Below are 23,701 nucleotides of genomic sequence, written 5' to 3'. Positions count from 1 at the left end.
GCAATACCTACAGTGACCATCTCGCGGTTCAGGTGGGCTGTACGGCCTCTAACTTTCTTATCCATAAAAGGTATTAACCACTTTACTGGGGGGTTTTGTCTACGCCTCCTTGTCATTTATAATCCTGCCCTACGTCTGTCTCGGTGTCACAGCAATGCCCCAGCACTGTGGCCAAGGCCACTCTTTGGAAGTAAAGGAAACAGACAGGAAAGGGAAAGAAGATATTTTGTTCTGCGCATCCTACCACTAACCTACCTTTATCCACAGATACATATGCAAAGTCCTCAGAACTTTCTGTCTACATTACTTCCAGCCACCTCAGAGCTTATACCACCTTGACGTATTGAAAGAAATGACCATACAGGAATCACAAGAATCAAAGGTCCTGGGGTTCCTGAAATCCACACCAAGCAGGGTGCTTACAGGTGTTGAATAGCTTCTTGGGTTCTCTCTATGGGTAGCTGAATTGCTAAGCTGTTAATTTGATCTGTTTCTCTCATATTGGGCCAAAGAACCCTGCTTTATTTTCCAGCTACCAAGTGCTAAATCTCCTGTGTTTGTAAAACTGTCCTAATTTCAACTTCGGGACATTTCCCTACTGCTAAACTCCTTGGAGGGTTTTAAACCAGTAAAAAGTTCTCAAACCTGGCTAACTCAAGGTATGAATCTCAGTTTGAGGGAGGACATCTGACCCAGCATTTCAAAGCTCTTTCTTTCCACGGGGCCAGTTCTGTATCAATAGAAGCCAGCCGCTGGCAATTACTCCTGTTTTTGATCTTTGTTAAAGACTTTTGCTTAATTTGCTGGTACACTGCCTCTCTGATCCCATTACAGGTCTGCACCTGTGTGTGTGTGTGTGTGTGTGCATGCGTGCAGGCATGTGTGGGCCCTTAGTAAATAACAGCCTGTCCTTTTCTTTCAGCCAGTCCTTGCCTACTCCCCTACACTGCCCTTTTAATTTTTTAAAACTGGTTTTATCCTTTTAAAATTAGAACCCCAATAAATAATTCAGTAACCTGAGCCTGATGTCCCTGCCCCCGGGAGGTGGGACACATGCACGATGTTCATCGGCGATTTCCACAGAAGCGTACTGAGCCTTTTTGCAGTGAGATTTTGTTTTCCCTCCAGAACAACCCACTACAACTTCTGAGACATCTCTGACGTCCTTTGCAAACACCAGCCTGCATACTCCTGCCCGTGCTTACTGACCAGGATTCATGTGAACATCATTTTTTTCACTTGAATACTTGTATCTACAGAAGAGTCTGTGTTCTTGTTGGTTCAGAGCTGAGGTTTTTTGTTGTTGTTGTTGTTTTCTATTACAGAGCCAGGAGAGAGAGAAAGAAAGGAAAGGGTGAGAGAGAGAGAGACAGAGAGACAGAGAGAGACAGAGACAGAGACAGAGAGAGATCACAAAACAGTGCCCCATGGATTGACTTCATGTGATTGCTCTGCCTAAGTTTCTAGGTCTTTCGTCTACCTGCCTGTCTCTCCTCCGGCCTCCCCTACACTATGTCATCTCTCTTTCTTTACCCCTCTTGCTTCTTTCCTTCATTTCTCACCACCCACTTTAACTGACTTTAATACAGAACATATAAATAATTCTAAATTAATCGAACTTAATGTTTTAGTGTTCTCTGTTATTAAACGGCAACAGAACAATATGATCTAAAATTTTCTTCCTTAAAGAAAGAGAAAGGATGGTAATTAAAATGCTTCTTTTCTCTCTTAGTTTTTAAAAATTCGATATATATGGTTTTATTGTCAAATTTCGATTACCCTGTATAATCCCACTTTTTTCATTTTACGTTAAATCAAGAGCATTTTCCCATAGCATTAAATATTCTTAGAAATGTATTTAACTATTTGTAAGTCAATGGTATTTTAGTGTTTGTTTTTTAATTTTAGGATATATGACCTAATTATAACCATTGATTGAATTGCAGGTACTAAAATTACAGGATTTAAAGGGTATATTTTAAAAGCTGTCAATAAATATAACCAAATTGCCTGCTAGTCATGTAGGTGGGCCCAGCGCACTGCCTATTTAGCTGGCATTGAGAAGTATCTTGGAAAAAATACAACTTTGTCTATTTAATAGGTAAAAATAGGATCTCGATATTTTAATTTGCATTTCATCAATTACCAATGAATTGAGAACTCAGAAATAACAGCATTTAGAAAAGGAAATAAGTTTACTTGCAAGAAATACAAGACTCAGAAAGATCTGCTCATCAAATAAAAAAATGCAACAAGCCGTTAAAGCAAAACACTGAAAAATCGCCAAGGTGGCTGAACTCACAATTGGTATGTTCATTACTGAAAACCATCAATTTTCTTATAGGGTTATCATTTCTGCAAAAGCTGTGGCCAGTCTACAGACAGCAGCATTGCAGAAGTCAGGGGTAATTACATCACGTAGTCAGCAATTTACAGGCAATGCTCAGGAGTTCATTTATTTGGAGAGCTGAAATTAGTCAGGGTTGAAAGTGTTTACTGTCTCCTAACCATGGGACTTAATGGAGGTAAGATGTCGGTTTTGCTACCACAAGACTTTGCTTGTAGAAAGGACAGTGTATTTCTTCTTTTGTAACTACATGTTTGTGTCCTTGCCCTGTTTAATTTTGCTGAGGTTTATATTTTGCTTATTGGATTTTACATGCCATATGTTAAAAAATCCATTGTTGTTATATGAAGACAAAAAAAAAAAAACAATCTTTCCTATAATGTTGACTTTAGTTTGGTTATATGGCGTTTTATCTACGCAGCTAACACTGCTACTTTTGATTAAATCAGATTCATTTTCACCCTGTTTTGGTAGGTAGCTTCACAAGAGTCTTTCCTTGACTTTTTAATGTATTCTGACAATCAACTTGGGAGAATATGTTCAAAAACATCAAAAAACAATCAACTTGATGAAAAACTGGCCAAAGGACTTAAATAGACATGCAAGCAGATATACAAGAAGATATACAAATGGTCAATAAGCATATGAAATCAGTGATGCTCAATATCACTCATCATTAGAGAAATGCAAATCAAAACCACAATGAGATAACACTTTCCATTCATCGAGATGACTAAACAACAACAATAGAAACTGCCAAGTGTTAGTGAGGACGTGGACGAATTGGACGAATTGGAATCCTTGTACATTGCCGATGAGAATGTAAAATGGTGCAACTGCTATAGAAAACAATACAGTGAGAAGTTGGTGGTTAGGAGCCCGGTGAAAACTAAACCTATGGTGAGTTAGGAATGGGAACAGATCCGGAGGGATAGAATTGGATGTGTTAATCAGGCTCTTTTGATGATAGAAATACAGATTTTCTTAGACTGCTTGTTCTACTTACTACTGCTGTGTAACAAACTAACCCAAACTTTGTCGATTATGTAACAATCATTTTATTATATCTCATGGATTCTGCAGATCAAGACCGTGGGCAGGGCTCAGGCTGAACGATTCTTCTGCTCCTCATGGTGTTGACTGGGGTCACTCAGTGGTACTCAGCTGGTGGGTGGGCGAGTCTGGAGTATCTGATATGGCATGTCGGTGAGACTGATTGGATGGCTGGATTCAGCTTGGACTGTCAGTTGGAGAGCCTACACATGACCTATTCAGATGGCTGTCTCACGGTAGTCAGATTTCTTACATGGCGGCTCAATTCTCCCTGAGCGAAGGCACCAAAGGAACCGGATGGAAGCTTCATGGCTTCTCTGATTTAGCCTTGGAAGTCACACAGTGCTATCTCCACTGCAATCTGTTGGCATATGGTCAGGCCATATTCAAGGGGAGAATTCTATGCCACCTCTTGATGGCCAGGTAACATTGAGGGGGACACGTGGGATGGAGATATTGTTGTAGCTATCTTTAGAGAATACAATATATCCTACTGCCAATAAAAAATATATATATTTATTATCAAAACACAACAGGCCAGCTAGAATTAGGAAGACCCTGGAATGAAAGCAGGGCAGGACCAGCAGTAGCTGGTCTGTGACCTCCTGCATATCTGCTTGGGTCCCTCCCTGCCACAGTTTTCATTGTTCTTCCTCAATTTCCTAAGGCCTCTACTCCCCACCTTCCACCTGTGACCTATCATGGCCTCTCTCTCCTGCCTTTCTCAAACCTCCCCTCAATGTCTTAGTTCAAATTCCTGAGAGAGACTGATTGGTTCAGCTCATATTTCTCAGCAGCCCTTGGTCCAATCACTGGAGAGGCTGGTACTGCCTGGAGGAAGTAAAGGGAAAGAGGAGCTGGGCAGCTGTCAGATCACACTGCTGCTGGTTCTCACACCTGGCTGCACATTTGAACCACCTGGGCAGCTTTTTCAAAAATACTCATGGCCTGGTTCCCACCCCCAGATGTTCTGATTTAATTGGTTTGGGGTTAGAGACTGAGCGGGGGTATTTTCTAGATATGTGGTATGCATGCTTCCTCCACAATTAAGGAACCCTGCTGCTGGCCGTGATACCCTGCGAAAAGTTAAGAAGTTGGACAGCAAGCCTGTGGGGTGGGGTGGGGTGGAGTGGGGAGGCAGGCGGGAGGAGGGGGAAAGTATCATTTATCAGACAGGGAAAGAAAAACAGGCTTTTCTGGTTTTTATCTTTGAGCATGTGTTGTTGTTTGTTTATTCACAAATAAAGTCTCAAAGAATTTGTGAGTAGAAGGGACCTTAGAGACAACCAAATATAACACATTCATTTACAGATATGGAATAAGACCACCAATTCCTCCTGATTTGCCTGAGACTGTCTCAGCTTTAGAACTGAAACTCCCACCATGTCCCAGAGACATCTTTGTCCCAAGCAAACAGAGAAGTTTGGTCACCCTATATGGAAACCCTATACCCGTTAGCAGTCATCCCCATTATCCCCAGCCCCCAGCTGCTGGCAACCACTTACATCTGATACTTTTTGTCTTTATGGATTTGCCTATTCTGGACATTTCATATAAATGTAACCCTATAATAAGTGGCCTTTTTTATCTGGCTAATTTCACTTAGCACAATATTTTTAAGGTTTATTCATGTTGTAGCATGTATCAGGACTTCATTTCTTTTTATGGCTAAATAATATCCCATTGTATGGCTAACATTCATCAACTGATATACATTTGGGTTGTTTCCACTTTTTGGCTCTTATGAATAATGCTACTATGAACATTCACATGCAGTTTTTTGTGTGGACATATGTGTTTAATTCTCTTTAATGCACCTAGGAGTGGAATTGCTAGGTCATATGGTAACTTTATATTTAATATTTTGAGGAACTCCCCTACTGGTTTCCCACAGCACTATACCATTCCACCAATAGTGCACAAAGATTCCAAGTTCTCCACATCCTTGCCGACACCTGGTATCTGCCTTTTTTATTATAGCTCTCCTAGAGGGTGTGAAGTAATATTCAATGTGGTTTTGATTTGCATTTTCCTGCTAATGATGTTAAGCATTTTTCATGTGCCTAATGGCCATTCGTATATATTCTAAGAGAAATGTATATTCAGATCTCTGCTCATTTTAAAATCAGATTGTTTCTTTATTATTGAGTTGTAAGACTTCCTTATATAGTCTAGATATAAGTCCCTTGTCAGATACATGATATACAAGTATTTTCTGCCATTCATTGGACTTTTTCTTTTCTTGACTGTGTTCTTGAAGCATAAAATTTTTAATTCTGTTGAAGTCCTATTTATGTACTTTTTCTTTTGTTGCTTATGCTTTTGGTCATATCTGAGAAACCATTGCCTAATCCAATATCATGATGAATTAAGCCTATGTGTCCTTCTAAAAGTTTTATAGTTTTCGCTCTTACATTTAGGTCCTTGATTCATTTTGAGTTGTTTTATATATGGCATGAGGAAGGAGCCAAATTCATTTACTTGCATGTGTCTATCAGGTTGTCCCAGAACCATTTATTACACAGACTTCTTGTCCCATTGAATGGTGTTGGCACCATGTAAATTTATGTGTTTCTTTCTGGACTCTTGATTATATTCCATTAACCTATATTCTACCCTTACACCAGTACCACACTGTCCTGATCAATGTGGCTTTAGAAAAAGTTTTAAAATAGAAAAGTATGAGTAGTCTAGCTTAGTTCTTTCTTTTTAAAATAGTTTGGATTATTCTGGGTCCTTATGATCATGTCATCTACAAGTAGATGACATATAGTTTACATCTTTCTTTCCTATCTGGATGCTTTCGTTTCCTTGTCTAACTAGCTTGTCAATTAGTTGAAAGTATTATCTTGTTCCTGATTGTAGGAAAAAAACCTTCTGTCATCCACCAAGAAGTATGATGTTAGCTGTAGGTTTGTTTTATGTTTATCAGGTTTAGGAGGTTCTCTTCTGGTCTTAGTTTGCTGAGTATTTCTACTATAAAAGGGTATTGGATTTTGTCAAATGCCTTTTCTGTGTCTGTTGAGATGATCGTGAGCCTTTTTTTCCCCTTTATCCTTTTGATGTGGCATATTACATTGATTGATTTTCATATATTGCCAACCTCCTAAGGCTTGATTTTCATATATCACACTCCTAAGATAAATCCCATTTGGCCATAGTGTATAATTCTTTTTATACATTGCTGGATTATGCACACTAGTATTTTGTTGAGGATTTTAAAATTTATATTCATAAGAAATATTGAATATCATTTTCTTATGATGTCTCTGTGTGGTAGTGATATGAGGATAATACTGGCATCACAGGACGAACTGAGAAGTGTTCCCTTCTCATCGACTTTTTGGACAAGTTTATGAAGAACTGGCATTCATTCTTCTTCAAATTTACCAGTGAAGCCATCTGCATGTGGGACTTTCTTTGTAAGCAGTTTTCTTTGTTATTAATTGAATCTCTTTACTTGTTATGTCTCTTCATGAGCATTTCTTTTTAATGGTTACACAATACTGTATCAGATGGAGTACGAGTTTTTAGCTTTCTATTGGACCAAACACTAAGAGGAGGAAAAGGGGATGGATTCACACTTGGACAAGTGTTCCTTCAAAAGACTTATCGAGCATCTCTGGTTGGTTCCATGCTAAGGCCCTGAGGCTACTGATACAAACAAGACAGCCACAGGAACAATCCTTAGGAACAGGGAGTAGACAAGCTGATTTCACATCTGAGTTTGGGTTGCCCCACCCAGGTGTAAAAAGAGACTCAGGTGTCCTCACACTGGTATCTGGGACTTTCTTAGCTCCAAATAGCAATGCCTTAGGGTTCTCTGGTACTTTCCTGGTTACCAAGCACTTTCTCTTATAAAATCTCATTACAATAGATCCTTAAGGACATCTTAGCAAAGTTCATTATCCTTCTTTCCAAAAATCGAGAAAGCCGAGGTTTGGAGAAGATCAGTATGAATTCAAACATTTAGGCAGTGCCTCCCTGGTACCAGCTGCAAATAAGGTACTAGGAGATAAAGACGCAATGGTGGGGTCCTTGCCTTCAAGGGACTCTCAGTCTGAGAAGAAAGAGACAAGGAGTCAAAGATACACTTAAGTATTACAAGTCTTTGATGAACGTCTCTACAAGGTGAAATGGGGGCAGAGTAGTGGGAGACTCAGGAAAGGCCTCACCCCAATTGTGTCCCATAAGCTGTGGCTGGATTCCACCTGATCACGATAGCAGGAAGTCACAAAAGTCCTTCAAAACTAGGGTGACCGTATGTCCTAGTTTTTCCACAATAATCCTGGCTTACTTCTGTTATCCCGGTTTAAGTATCGGCACCCCATCTTACTCTCAAAACACCTATTTGACATTTACGTAGTTTCAAAATATTTCCCTAAAAGATGATTGTAATTACAGAGGGAAAAATAGTAACTTTATACTGGAGAAATCCAGCAGACACTTAACCCAGTGCAAAGTTAATACCGTCACTAATGTGACAAATAAACATTATGTGTTTCCTGCTATGATGTGCCGAGAAAGACACAACAGTACTTCTGCGGTATTCTTGCTAAAAACACATAAACTGAATCTAGAAACTAAGAAACATGGGACAAACTCAAACTGAGAGACATTCTACAAAATAGTGGTCTATACTGTCAAGGTGATAAAAGACAAGAAAGACAAAGAGATTATTCTAGGTTAAAGGAGACTGGGGAAAAAATGACAGCTAAATGTAATACATAGTATGGAATTAGACCCTGGGTGGAAAAAAAGGAACATTAGTGAGTCATGTAGTGAAATCTGGATAAAGTCTGTGCATTAGATAACAGTGCTGTTATCCGTTGGTTTAGAATGGATGATAAACAACGTGAGCTCCTTCTCCAGAACCCAGCCAGAGCCCAGGTCCACACGCCCCAGCCCCAGGGCATGGCCTGCCACAGCATAGTCAGAAACCATTTTTATTTCTGTCTTACTTCACTGGATGTTAGCTCCCTGCATAAATCAAAGGCTGATAGGTTACCCAGGCCCCTCGCTCTGCCTCTGATCTCTGCTCCGTGAAGCACCTGGAAGCACCGGAAGTTACTCGGGTGCTGGGAGGAGACCCCTAGCTCTCTGTAAGCTCAACCAGAAGCTTTGTGGCAGTGGCCTGACAACCCATTGTCTGTATTATCTGATCTCTCTCAGTAGGATTTGCTTTCCTGTTGATACACGCGATGCTCTCAACAATGAGCATAAAAATAGAATCGTCCTGAATACTCCAGGGCTTTAAAATTACCAACAAAATGGTTTAGCAGATGCCTGTGTTGACCATAGACATTTTTTTAGAGGTTATTCTTTTTTGACACTTACAAATGAAGGTAAGTTGGACGTTGCATTCAAATAACCCAATTTTCCATTCTAAAATGGTGAGGCAGGGATTAGTGGAGGTGATCATTTGGGCAACCCTCCAAACAACAGACATTTGAGATGATGTACATACATTATTATAGTTGTTTGTAATATATTTATGTCATTAATTATGTTTAAGATGCTACAACCATTCTCTTTAGAAAAAAATGATCAATTGATTGGGAAAATAGCAAATGAAGAGACTTTCAAAAAGGAGACTTTTTTTAATGCCAGCGAAAAACACAGAGTCGTTCTAGTATTTTATAGAAGGTCTTTCAATTATTGTGGTATTTCAGAGGGTACCGTTTATTGTTTTGTCTACATTTTGTAAAATCAACCATTAATTTAAAAACAAAAACCTTAAAAGTCATCTTTTTCAACTTTGCAAAGGAACCTAAACTGGGAAAACGGCAAATAAAAACGATGACACGATCAAGATTTAAATGATTTCAACAGATTGGAATGGCGAGCTATAACCAACAAGATGAAGTAGAAACTGCTGATGTATTTAAGTACAGAATAAATAAACCTGCATAGATATAGAACGGCAGGTGTCTGGCATTGTCCTGGTTCGTGTGAAAAAGGTTTGTTGCAGAAACCAAGTGAGCAAATACAGTTGTAGGCTGTACAGGTGGGAAAAAGGAGTCGCGATCCTGAGAAAAAATAGCGGCCGCTGGTTCTCTGCATGTCCCTGTCTCCTCTGAGGCACTGCAAGCTCCATGAGGGAGGGATTGGGTTGCTTTGCCCTCTACTAGGACCCAGTGCCTGGCCCCCAATATGTGCTCAGTTCATAGTTGATGAAAGAATGAAGAAATACTGAAATGAATACAGGCACCCCACTGTCAGAGGGAACATTTAGAATTAACATCTATCTCGAAGAGGACCACTGGGATGGTAGATCCTGGATATGATGAACTGGGCCATAGAAAGCTTGGGCTACACATGGAGGGATGAACTTGATAGTGATCTTATGATATCTAGAGGGCAGTCATGGGAAGGAGTAGAATTGTGCATCTTGGTCCAGAGCCCAGAACTGAACTGAGTAGGAGACAGGCAGGTTTATGTAATAACCTTCTCTCAGTGATAACTGTCTGATGATGGAAAATGGACAGCCTTGCACAGAAATATGTTCTCTCCCACTGGAGAGTTCCAGCAATGCTTGACAGGTTTGAGAGGATCCCTTTACTGAGAGGAGGATTTTATTCCCCCGCCCCCTGCAATAATGTTATTAGGTTTCTTCAAATATAGAAAAATATAAAGAAGAAAACAAAAATAGCCCATAATCTACCACCTAGGAACCTACCAAAGGTGAGAAATAAAAGTATTGAAAAGTATTTAAAACATTATTTTAAATTCTACTTGTTAAAGTTTAAATTGCTAATAGAAAGTAATTTAATTTTTTAAATTTAATTTTTAGCTGGAGCCAAATTACGAAAGGTCCTGAATATCTAGTCCCCAAATCTAGATGTTATTTAGATGCTCTCAAGTGGCTTCTTATGTTTTAGGGCCATAGTTGGCATTCAAAAGCTGAAGTGTTAAACCAAAGAAGTTTTTATGAGAAACATATGTGGGTCGCTTGTAGTCATCAAGGATTATATAGCCTGAAACTTCACACCTTCTCAGGGCAGAAACTTCCAGAAAGAAATGAATCCCATTTATTGCTAAGCCTGCTGGGTTTATTTGTTTCTTTAAACATAAATCTCCACAACATCCACCCAAACCTGCAGTTATATTGTCAGAATAGGGTCCATAAAGTATTACAAGTCCTCTCTTGGGATCGCAATCAGGGAGCCCATTTATCAGGCCCTCGCTGCATTCCTTGTCACCTGGTGGGGGAGAGAAGCACAGTCTTCATGAGCAGCTCCTCCAGGAGAGCATGCCTTAAAGTCAGGACTTCATGCCTGTGAAGGACAGCTGTTTATTTGTCAGCTCAGGACAGTACCCCTCCCCTCTTCTGGCTCTATGCCTTGCCCTTATCCTGTCCCAACTCTGTGCTTAGAGACATCTTATTTCAGATCTCACCCCCTAGGCCACAGTGATTGGTGGATGGTAGGCCCCTGACCTCGAATAAGCCAATCACATTATGCAATCTCTTACCACTGTAATTGGTACAAAGATCCACCCCAAAGGGGGCCAAAGTCAAGAGGGGCATCCCTCTAAAATGATGGCTCTAAAGATAGGAACCTGAGAATCATGGTTGGCCATATCATCCATGCCTGGCAGAAACCCACTGAGGGAATGAAGACAATACATGGTGTGGCAGATTGTTTCCAAAAAGTGGCCACAGTGATATTTCTCATCCCACATGCTCTTCCAGAACCTGGCTACTCCCCATCAAGAGGTAGAGTTTATGACTGTTCCCATGCCTTAAAAATGGATGGGCCTTTGTGACTGCCTCTACTGACAGAGAAGACAGAGTTACTATTTGACGTCTGAGGCCAGCTCATAAAAGGCAATTAAGCATCCTCTTGGCTCTCTCTCCGATGCTTGTCCTTGGAGTCTAGCTCTCACACACAGTGTGTAACCTCGTGGAGAGACTCACATAGACACCTGGAGCCCTCAGCCCCAGCTGATCCCCCAGCTGACAGCACCAACTTGCCAGCCTGCTGGAGCCACCTTAAGGCCTCCAGCTGATACCAGATGGAGCAGAGATGAGTCTTTCCTTCTCTGCCAAACCCTGTGCAAGTTGCAGATTCATGAGCATAATAAATGACTGTAGTTGTTTTAAGCTACTAAGGTTTGTTATGCAGCAATACATAACTGGTACCCATGGGAAGACAGAGTCACAGTGGCTTTCCAGTGCTTGATTCCATTATCTGTGAGCACCTTCTTAATGCATGAAAGCCTTGCAAAACCGCTTTTTGTGTGAAATCACTGGGATTCCGTCACTCACCATCAAAAGAATCCTGATTAACACTGGTGATCATGATTAAGATAGGGTTCTGCTCAAATAAGAGGGTTGCCTGCCATCTGCAGGTCCTGGTACACTCCCTGGGACACTAACTTTTAGACTACTGAACTTCAAGATGAATAATATTGCCCATCCTCTCCTATCCCCTTGCCCTCAAAAAATCTGTAATGACAGAGTTGCCGACTTTAATAATGTCACATTATACCATTTTAAAAAATCGACTTGCTATCTATTTTTACTATAATCTTGTATAAGAATGGATATTTAAGCATTAAAAATGTACAAAGGGCATAATCTCAGAATAGAGTCATTTAAATCGAATGCAATTGCTGTCATGCAAAATGTACCACGTTGACATTTTGTTTCTCTTTTCACGATGGTGTAGTAAAAAGTGGCCAGGTGTTGGTCTGGGATGTTGGATATTGGAAAGTTTGCTGGGTGCTGCAGGGGAGGGGAGCAAAGTTGAATATTGCACAGTCTGCCCGCAAACAACTAACTTAAAAAACCCTGGGGTGGTAAAACGGCTGCAGACTTGAAGTGTTTGGCCCTTCCTAGCAGTGTTTTGTCCAGAGCTGTCTTTCTATGGAGAGATCTAGCTGTTACCATAAGGCCTTGTTTCCTGAACCACTTGAATATAATGGGTAAGTTAGCAGATTTGAGAATCAGAGAACCAGGTTTAAATCTCACTATCAATCACTTTTTTTTTTTTTTTTTTGAGTTTGGGCAATTTACTTCTCAGTTTCCTTGACTGTTAAACAGAAATGTTTTAGGTTGAATTTCCCAGAAGCAGACCGTGAGACCAGGATTCCTGTGAACGTGATGTATCAGGAAGTGTTCCCAGGAGAAACCAGTGGCACAGGGAAGGGAAGGGAGGAGGGTTTGCTAAGGAGCAATGTCGAGCCAAACCCTCTGGGTCATTCTGGCTCACTTCCTCAAAGGTAGAGACTCCTGGGGAAAGGCAGTTTGTAAACTGCCAGGTATTTGCATTGCAGCTAGCCCCCCAGCTGCCAGAGGACAAAGAAACCTATGAAACTCAGGTGCTGGCTAGAGAGCTTGTATGTAGGGAAGGGGCAATAGAGGATGTAGAACAGCTGAGAGTTACAAGAAAGGGTTTCCCCCACGGTGTGTTCCAGTTGCTATTACTGTGTAACAAACCATGCCAAACTTAGTAGCTTCAAACAATAACCATTTTATTATGCTCATGGATTCTAAGGACCTGGACATTGGAAAGAACTCAGTGTGAATGGCTTATCTCTGATCCACAATGTCAGTAGAACTGGGAAGACTTGAAAGCTGGGTGGGACTGACTTGGCAGGGGAAGGGGCAGGGGACGGGGCTACTGGAATCAGCTGAACACTCACTCACATATATGGTGATTGATTCCAATTGGGCTTTTTGTCTAGAAAACTTGCTCGTGATGTTTCTACATGGCTGCTTGAGCTTCCTGACAGCATGGTGGCCAAAATCTTGCCTGTTGACCACTGGTCTATGACCTCACAGTAAACAGTATATCTTTAAATCTATTTTGCAGCAAACATGGTCTAACTCTCAGAACAGTCCTAATGGCTAAATGCCATCCCCTCACAATACCTCACAGTGAAGTCGTTAGCCAGGGACAATGGCCCTCACTGAACACAGCATGTTAGGCCATGTCTCTCCGATCATATTCTCATTGAAAACAACAGTGGTAGTGGATGCTATTGCTACCACTGCCCCCACCCCCCTTCCCAATCTTCTTTAGGTGGCTGGTGCACCCATTCCCTAGCTGCTCACCAGTATGGCTGCTAATGGGTCACAGCACCCCACCTTCTCCAGAGAACTGTCTTCAAAGCCAGCTTGCTAGAGATGTCTACTCCCTACCTGAGAAGGTGGGGCGCCCAAAGCCATTGATAGACTGAGGAAGGAGTAACACAGTCCCCTCCCCCTTACACCAAGGTGGGAAATTGCCTCTCCAGGGTTCCCGTGAAACCTCAATCTTCACTCAGCTTCAATCCCTGGCCTTATCCAGTCTCCTCCCTTTATTCATAAGTTTTTCCTGAGATAACAACTTCAGTTGTTGGAAGAACCAAGTCTTAGACTGAGCGCTTACTACGTGGATAATCCTACTTAATATACTTAGTCTTTTAGGGCCCCAGCTTCTTTACAGGTTCATTCATTCATTCAACTAATATGCCTTGGGCTACCCTGTGGCCTACCTACAAGACAGTTAATAAGATGCAATGAACTACAAGTGTGGAAGCCCAATGCCAACTGCAAAGCTCTAACATATAAGGGTTACTTTAAAGGTGCACTCCCACCACCCCATCATAGCACTGAATACCACACACCGAGATCCGTGGCCCTTTTCTCCTCCATTGCAGGCTTCTAAAGGTTGAGAGAGGACTGCACTTTCCTCCACCCTAGGAATCGCTGTATTTCTTCAAATCTAAAACTCTATTAACTTTAGGATACATCCTTATTTTGTGTACAATTAAGAAAAAAGTTCTGTCAATTAAACTAGGAGACAATGACTCCTTATAATATAGAATTTTTATTTTCTATTTATCAATAGAGCTCTTTTAAATTTATTCTTTATTTTTCATCATTTTATTTTGAAAAATTTCAACCATAAAAAAGAGTCAAGATAATTGTACACCTATATATACATCCACCACTTTAAGGTTCAAATTATCTTTTGCATATAGTGTGTGTGAAGTAGGGGCTGGGATTCTTTTTTTTTTCTTATAGATGTCCATTGTTCTAGTACCATTTGTTGAAAATTTTTCCTTTCCCTATTGAATTGCTTTGGCCTGTTTTATAAATTTATTTAGACATGGATTTTCATCATATATCCTTCTTGCATATATATAAAGGAAAAATATATTTGTTAATATATATATAACATGTATATTTTGTATATAATGTTTATATATAATATGTTATACATATATTATGTGTGTATATATAATAAAAAATGTAATAAAATTCATATTCAATCTTACTCTTCTGAATCACTTTTCTCTTTTTTTAATTATTTATTATTATTTATGCCTACAGCACCTGGTCTTCCTAGGTGGTCTCCCATTCAAGTACTAACCAGGCCTGACCCTGCTTAGCTTTCGAGATCAGACACTGGGCTTGTTCAGGGTGGCATAGCCATAGACCTTAAAGTGGAGACTGTGGCTCCACTGGGACACAAACCTAGGACCTTCTGCGTGTAAAGCAGACGTGCTAACTGCTACACTATGGAACCACGTTCCTGAATCACTTTTCAATACAGAATTTTTATGTAAATGTTTCTCCGCATGATATTGTCCTCTAAGACATGAAGAATGTCATATTATTTGGATTTAAGAGAGTACTCCACTATTACCTCCAGGAATTTTTTCCAATGCCCTGACACCCTGTTTGCAAGTTTTGATGTTGGAGCTTTCTAGAGCTTACTGGAGAGGTCAACGGAAGATTTTCAGACAACAACTAGAACTCACATTCCTTCTTCATATGCTTCTTAAATGATTTCTTCACCAAAACACTGAAGGGTGGTAGTTAGCCAGTTTTACATCTAGGAATTATAGCTAAATTCACAAATGTGTAGGCAGAGACAACTACATCACAATTGCTGTAGGGCCAACAGTGATTTTAAGACACCACTAGCTACCTCTCTATTTCTGAGATATCAAATGTGAAAAAATGTCGAATCCAGCATTGTATACACAGCATCCAGGCCTGTGCCTACCCACCAGCTGATCTTCAGTATTTCTTGAATAAATTTATTTTTTTTATCCTTAAGATTCCTTTGGCCTGCTATTTTCCTATGTTCTGTAGTTTTGGCCTATAAAAATATGCTGTCATTATGTTTTTCCAAGCCTCAAACCACCTGCTTAATGACTACAAACTGTGTGGTAGAAATACCCTGTATAACTATATTATTGGTTTTCTTGGATTTTGCTTAATGAAATCTCCAGAGTGATCTGCCAAATGAAGGTGTTTTCAAAATAAATTAAAATACAGTGCTTTTGAGGAACCAGTTTGTGGCCTTGGAGGCAGACATTTATGTTACAGCTGAAATATCGGTGTCATAGTTCTGTGGTTGTTTACAGATGCTTTTCACTGCTCTGTGAAGCAATGCTCCAATGTGTACATAATGCATTTAAATAGTACTTTAAAGAAAAAATTTTTTTCCAATTTCACTACCACTAAGTATAAATGCATTTGGTTCATCAATATCATTTGTTCCTCTAAATTCACCTTATTTAAACTAGGATGGCACAGAATTTAAACCAATATTTAGTCCATCAAAGCCTATTAAATTTTCCATTAGGCTTCTGAATTTTAACATCTGTTCAGGCCTGTGACTTGATGTCAGTTTACGTATAATAATAAAAGTTGTTGGTCATTCTGTCTAATATATAGATACCCTGTAGAATAATTTTATTTGGGTATAAAGAATCCAAAGGGCCTCTTATAGCAAGAGTTTCCCCCAAATGCTTGGTGTTTCAAAAAGAAGTAATCTTGTCAATGTCCTGGTATACTCATTCTGTCAGATGTAGCCATCAGGAAAAGCTGTGGGATGAGCACCTGGACCTCTCCGTACTATTTTTGTAACTTCTCTTGAGACTTGTTTCAGTCAGTTAAGGCTGCTAGAACAAGGTACCATCAACCGGGTGACTCATAAACAATAGAAGTTTATTTTCCCAGTTCTGGAGGCTGCAAGCCCGAGATCAAGGTGCTGGCATGTTCAGGTTCCAGTGAGAGCCATCCCCTGGGATGGCAGAAGGAGAGCAAACTAGCTCTCTCACCTCTTCTTATAAGGCCACTAATTCTACTCATGAGGGTTCCTCCTTCACGACCTAACACACGTCCAAACACCCTCATATTGGGGATTAGCACTTCCACGTATGCATATGGGGTTGAGGGGAGGACATGACTCTTCAGTCCATAACAAGACTATAATCATTTCAAAATAAAAAGTTGAAAGAAAAGGAAAAGCTCTTTTGAACCATCGGATCTTAGGATTATGATTAGAAAGTGACGTATACACCATTAGCAAGAAAAAAGGAGTTGCCCTCTGGAAAAAGTTCCTTTACATTGATGTTATTTTTTTCCTCCAGTTTTTCTTGTACGCAAAACATATTTATTTAAAATTTTAAAGGGTTTTTTTTTTTTAAAATCTTACTTAAATTAAAAACGAAAATGGTGGCTGCTACTGGAGAGTGGGATAGGGAAGAATAATTTTCATTTCTCACATTTCTTTATTAATGGAATGTCATACAATGCATTTTGTTGCTTTCATAGTTTGGAGGGTGGGGAATGCTCACAGTAGACATTTCTTAAATAGCTACGAGACTCAAATCACCCAATGAAAATGTTTTCAAATGTTCTTTGTTATCAGAGGCAAATCTTATTTTATTCTTGGCGGTTTTGGGGATTAATTTTAGCATGAGAATAAATTTATACATCAAAACTACTATTTCTACTATTCTGCTCAATAAAAGTAAACTACAGGATATTAAAACTGAATCTTAGCATGCATTTCCCCATGGGTTATGGATCTTTTCATAAGAGATCAGTTATAATTCTTATTATAGCATTTTTATGTTTTCAAGATCAAAATATATCATTCTACAGCTACAGGCAAGTCATACACTATAAATAACTTTATCTTTCCGGCACGTGATATTACTGTAAATGTGGAAAGATATTAATAATTTTTGACTGCAGGGTAGATTACATTTCCAAACTGTGGTTTTGCAGTAGCAGATCCTGTTAAATAAAGATTCTAGGGTCATCTCTATGTCTGGAACACTTGCTGGCCTTTGGTCATATTCACTGACTCCTCTATTTTCCTCTGCCTGTATCTTGTAACTCTACCATTCACTTTTTCTTTTCCTACCATGCTAATGGCCAATTACTCAATAACTAATAGGCTTAAGCCCAATTTGGTAAATAGAGTGAAATCAAATTTGGTAAATAGAGTGAAATCATTGAGACTGGGCTTAATCAATACATCACAATAAGAAATATCAGTCCTTTGATGGCTGGCTGTTAATCCCTCAGTAAACACTTTCTGACTACCTACCATGTGTCAGAGTTTATTCTAGGCACAGAAGACACAAGGATAAAAAGAAAAAAGACAGGGTTCCTCTCCCCAAGGAACCCACAGTCTCTACTGGGAGATACCAGAACCCTGTGTGGCCTGCAATATAATTAGGGTGACCAGGTTATTTATCCTCAAGTTGAGACAGTTTCGTGAGTCAGAGTGGACACTATTAATATAAACCTGGATATTGTAAACTCAGACTGTCCCTGGTTCCAATGAAAGTTTATACAATGTATTATGGAAACAAAAAGGGAAGAACTCGCTGCAAAAACAAAACAACTGAAATAAAAATTACCATTTGTTTCAAACCCCCTAGTATTTTAAAACTAGGCTTTGAAAAATCATGTGCAACTAAATTATTTAACTTGTGAAGGACTCTCATTCAAATGAATATCGTCTGAAAGGCATTTTTAAAAGCAAGGTTGCCCAATGTAATTTTTGAAAGTTGTGTGAGCATTTGGATACATGGAGAAGGTTAAAGATAATTTGTTCCTGGAATAAGTATGCCATAAATATATTAATTTAATATCAAAAGTTAATAAACCAGCTCTAATGGAGTAATTATTTGAAAGCTCCCATCCAAATCTTCCCTTTTTTACCCATTGCTATTCCCAGCACTCTTTCAAACTGCAGTCCTAGCCATAGCAGGTAATTATATATGCTTGTCTGGCTTAAGAAGTAAATTAATTTTGCATGTAATTCTCCCCAAAGATCTATATGACAAGCAATACTGTTTTATGCTTTTTTCAGAATGGCAAAAATTAGTACGAGATACTGGTATGAAACCACGCCTTGCTATGGTTAAAATGTCAAAGTATTTAAAACCTACTTACTTAGATAGTTCCAATCCAAAAAGCAAAGATTTTTCTAAAGAGACTTAGTTAGAACCCTGTAAAATAAATTTTCTGCATACATCCTTAATGGCTGTGCCTATCAACAAATATATTTTGTTTTCCCCAGCCAGCTGCATGGGGCAAGGTGAACTGTACACACTCTGTGTACAGAAGTACTCAGAGGGAGTAAAGTCTTGTTTGTCATCCAAACAGGCCACTCCATCAGGCAGGTCAGAAATTATATTTGCATGTATGTTACAGGTACCTGAGTAGTAGGTACACTGTGAAAAACTACCAGGACACGCATTACATGATATTTTGACAAATGTGTGTTGCCCCTGTCTGGATACTGGATCCAGGCTACTGAAAGGAAGAGTATTGAGTTCAGGTCCTAGCTTTGAGTGCCCACCCATCCGGGTTGCTCTTCTATCTGTGAATTGATGATTTGGAGCTCCATGGTCACTAAGCCCCCTTCCCACCCAAAGAATCCTAGCCTAATCCACAGCCTTGAGACGATTTGTAACGGAGAGAAGCTGATGCAAGTAATTATCTTTTCAGAAGAGCTTTCAGGCTTAACTTGATGATGCAATGTGCCAAAGGGGACAGGGGAAGGTGACAAAGGAGGAGATGTGGTAACCCCTATTTGGATACATAAGGCTCAGCCCCCCGCCTGTGAGTCCACCAGGGCTGGGCTTCCTCGGGCTACTTAAAAACATAAAGATTCGGGGTAATAACATAAGACCTACATCACCCACAATATTGCCTCATTTCCCAACAAATAATAATAATAATTATCATGAAAATAATAATTATTACTACTAATAATAAACTTGAGAGAGGCAGACGCAGGTTTTGTGGAGCGAGAAACTTTTGCAGTTTCGAAGGCTCTCTTTAAGAAAGAGAATACACAATTATGAATGCAAAATTAGGTAAGAAATGTAAATACATTGGTAGGGCCCCCCCTAGAGCCTCTGGAAGGACCTGTGCAGTTGAAGGGCTTGTAGCTTAAGCTCCATGCTCTTTGTGGTGAGTCACTCCTGACGTCTACTACGGATAGCATTAGAATGTAAGCTCCAAAGGGGCAGGGATTTTAGTCTATTTTCTTCACTGCTATTTCCTCCAGTGTCCAAACCAGGGCTTGGCATATAGTAGCTGCTCACAAACACTTGTCGCACAAATGAATGAAGGTGAAAGTGATACCCAACATTCTCACGACCAGGAACTATGCTGAGCACTTTACATGCATGAACTCATTTGATACTGACAATGACATGATGATATCATAGTTGCCAATGGTTGTTGCTATTTGGTGGCAGGTGGTAGCTGTTCTCAGTGCTTTACAGAATTGATTAATGCAATTCTGACAATAGCACTAGAAGGCAGGTGCTCTTATTAAAATCCCTGGTTTACAGACAAGGAATCCAAGGCACCAGAGAGGTTAAGTCAGTTGCCAATGGTCACACGGCTAGAAATGGCAGAGCTGGAATTCAAAGCCAGGTATACTGGCTTCAAAAATCTGTGATTCTGGTTACACTACTGTCTCCTATAAGGATCAGAGAGATCCTGCGACCAGCGATATTTAAAATCGGCCAGTTTTTGTTCATGCCTGAAGTCAGCCCAAGCCTCTTGCATTTGCCTACCACATACAGTCCTGAGATACCACAAATACTGACTGCTCTCTAGCAAGGGAGACAAATGTGTCTCAGCTTGGTTTTCATTAGAACCCAGATGTAGTTGAAACATAAGAGAAAAGAAGAAAGAAGTGATTTGAAGTCACACTGAAAACTTACTTGAAAAAGGGAAAAAAATACTGAGCATCTTTCCATTCAAAAGACAGTGATTTTCAGGGTTCAAGAGAGTCACCTTAGTCACTGGCTCCCCTCACCATCCCCCACTCTTCACCCAGCCAAGGCCTAGCCTAGTGACACTTTTTCCCAATGAGGCTGCTTGACATAAACATAATTTAATAGGAAATTCAAATATATCCCACTCCCTCTACCGCCACCGAAGAATAAAAAATAGAAAATCTTCTTCTGATAATATTGAGGAACTTAGATTCAAAGACGTTTCTAAGGAGAATGACTGGGCTATCCCTCCAGAGAGTGCCATCCATTTCCTTGTATCCTTGGGAAAGTCATTTAATCTTTTTTGAGCTTTTATGGTGTTCTCGCTAAAAATTAAATTAGGATAATGACACAGGGCTGGATGACTTCCGTTGGTCCCTCCAGATCTCCTCTCTACTCTTTTGCATTCTGCTGTGGTCCAGGCCGCCCTCTTTAGCCAGTCCGAAGCCTCAGCAAGAGACAGAAGGGGGGTGCAGGGAAGATGAGGTCAGGGGGTTTATTTTTCAGAGTTCCCCCTTGCAATGTTGACTCCGGCAGGCTAACTCAGCTTTTGTAAACAGCACCTCCCACCACCACAATCACCACACACAGCCTCTCCTGTCCCTTCTCCAGGCCTAGGAGGAGCCCTGGGGTACTGCACCCTCCCATGTGGTTCCCACCCTTCTCACAACTTCCTAAACTCATTTCAAATTGCCCATCCTGAGTGTGCCATCAGTTTCCATCAGGGTCCCTGACTAATACGGCTATCTAACTTGGATGTTGTAAGTATTAGGGAGAAAAGGAATTGGGAAGATTTTTCCTCCTACTGGCAGCTAAAGAGAGCCAGCCAGGTCCTAGGTGGGGAGAGGGAAGGGGATGAGGCGGTGCACATCTATTACAAGCCCTTGCCTCTTGCAGTCCAAACAAATACCACCTGCGGCAGGTGACAAACTGGGCCTCTGAGAGAGGCATTAGTCTTAGAAGTGAAACTGCTTAAAAAGACTCCAATTGAAAGACGACAGTATTGGTTATGAAACAACTCTGCAAATAACAACTCCCTATATAAGTTTAGTGGCCACTTAATTGTCATTATCGATGGAATAATTTATCTTCCTTATAAAATTAGTATCATATTACCTAAGATTAAAAATATTAGGGTGGCTCCATAGTGCAGCGGTTAGCACGTCTGCTTTACACGCAGAAGATCCTGGGTTCGCGCCCCAGGTCGAGCCACGGACCATACCTGGGTGCTTCTGGCCCCAGGTGCACACAGGGAGCCTGTGGGAGAAGATGCCCCGCCTTCAGAGATCCAGTTCTTAAGGGGAAATGGCAACATCCATAGGTCAGGGGTGGAAGTAGCGGGGTTGGGGGAAGAGGTGGTGGTAGAGAGAATTAAAGAGGGGGGAAAAATTCACATTCCGAAGTAGGAGTTTGTAATGAATCAGTTTTTAAAAAGAAGCTTTGCAGATCCTTCCCTGACTGACTTCTCACAACTTGTTCATAAATATTTGCAAACCATCTGTCTGATAAGGGGTTAATATCTAAACTATATTAGAAATTCATACAACTCAACTGCAAAAACAAAACAAAACAAGCTAATTGAAGATGGACAATAGACCTGAGTAGACATTTTTCCAAAGAAGACATACAAATGGGCAACAGTTACATGAAAAGGTGCTCAATCATCAGGGAAATGCAAATCAAAACCACAATGAAATATTACCTTACACCTGTTAAAATGGCTATTATCAAAAAGAAAAGAAATAACAAGTGTTGGCAAGGATGTAGAGAAAAGGGAACCCTTGTGCATTGTTGGTGGGAATGCAAGTTGGGACAGCCATTATGGAAAACAGTATGGAGATTCCTCCAAAACAAAATAAAACTCTGCAAATTCTCACCCTGAATGCTTGATCACTCCAGTAAGAACTATAGTAAAACCATTTCTTGGGTGTGCACTACATGCCAGACACAAGTCTCTTAACTCGTTTTATACACATAAAAACCCAGTTAGACAGTAGGTACCATTACTATCATCCTCATTTTTCAGACTAGGGGCCTGAGAATTTAAGTAGCATGCACAAGGTAAAGAAGTTAATAGTGGCTGTTCTGGTCATCTGTTGCTGTGTTGCAAACCATCCCAAAACTTAGTGGTGTAAAACCACCACCAGTTTATCAGGTCAGGAATTCCAAGAATCAGGAATTCTGACAGGGTACCACAGAATTAACTTGTTTTTGCTTAATAACATCTGGGAAGACTTGAGAGCTGGGGGCTGCAATAATCTGAAAAGGTTCTCACTCACATATCTGGCATCTGGGCTGAGATGACTCAAAGACCAGGATCCTCTAGGACAGTAGCCCAGAGCACCTACACATGGTCTCCTCATGTGGCTTGCGCTTCCTCACAGCATGATAGTTGAACTTCCTACATGGTAGCTCGGGGCTTCAAAAGAGTAGTCCAACGAATAAGGCAGAAGTGCATAGCCTTTTATGACCTAACCTCAGAAGTCACATAGTATCACTTCTACCCACATTCAAGAGTGGGACATAGATGAAGGGGCACAGAGAAAACATCTTGATGGGAGGAGTATCAAAGAATTGCAGCTGTGTTTTAAAACCACCATCATAGTGGAACACAAATTCAACTCCACCAAGATGCCAGACATGAGTGATGCCATCTTAAATGCTCTGGACTAGTTCATCCACCAGCTGAGCAACTTCAACAGACACCACAAGGATCAAAAAAATCACCAGCCAAGTCCTGCTCAAGTCCCCGACCCACATAATCTGTGTGATATAATAAAATGCTGGTTGTTTTAAGTCACTAAATGTTGAGACAGTTTGTTATGTGGCAATTGCACATGACTTTATTTATGTAATCCTTATGGAATCCACTGTTGTTTCAAGATTAGGAAACCAGGAGGAAGAGAAGCTAAATAACTTACCTGCCACTACCCAGCTAATAACTGGGCTACAACTTGAATATTTCTGAGCAAGCAATTTTTATTCCTTCTTATTGTCACATACTGCTTCTAGAGGGTAAAAAAAACAAAAACAAAAACAAAAACTGGATAAGACTGCAGAATTCTCCAGATGCCCTGGGATGCCTTCTCATGCTTTTGTCTTGTTCCAAAATTAGTTATGAAAAAAGAAAAACAAACAAACAAACACTTTTCCCTAAGGTTCTAGGGCTAGACTCCGGTAGTCACCACTATGGCTTCAGCCTCAGAAAGGTCTTGAAGAAACTGCTTGCTTGCTTGCTGCTTGTTTGTTTGTTTGTTT

At 40.2% G+C, this 23,701-nt stretch overlaps 1 long non-coding RNA gene across 1 annotated transcript in view; it reads right to left on the bottom strand.

Moving 5' to 3' along the window:
- LOC120586799 (uncharacterized) overlaps positions 1-23,452 on the bottom strand; it is a 46,176-nt gene extending 22,724 nt beyond the window's left edge. The window contains exon 1 of the long non-coding RNA XR_005648807.1: positions 23,365-23,452. This is a non-coding gene — a long non-coding RNA (uncharacterized LOC120586799). The remainder of the gene's footprint in view (positions 1-23,364) is intronic.
- Between the last annotated feature and the right edge of the window lie 249 nt (positions 23,453-23,701).

Source organism: Pteropus medius, unplaced genomic scaffold (assembly GCF_902729225.1).
Source record: "Pteropus medius unplaced genomic scaffold, Ma_sr-lr_union100, whole genome shotgun sequence".
Classification (NCBI taxonomy): Eukaryota; Metazoa; Chordata; class Mammalia; order Chiroptera; family Pteropodidae; genus Pteropus; species Pteropus medius.
Note: the sequence above shows the minus strand (reverse complement) of the source record. Positions and strands in the feature narration are given on the sequence as shown.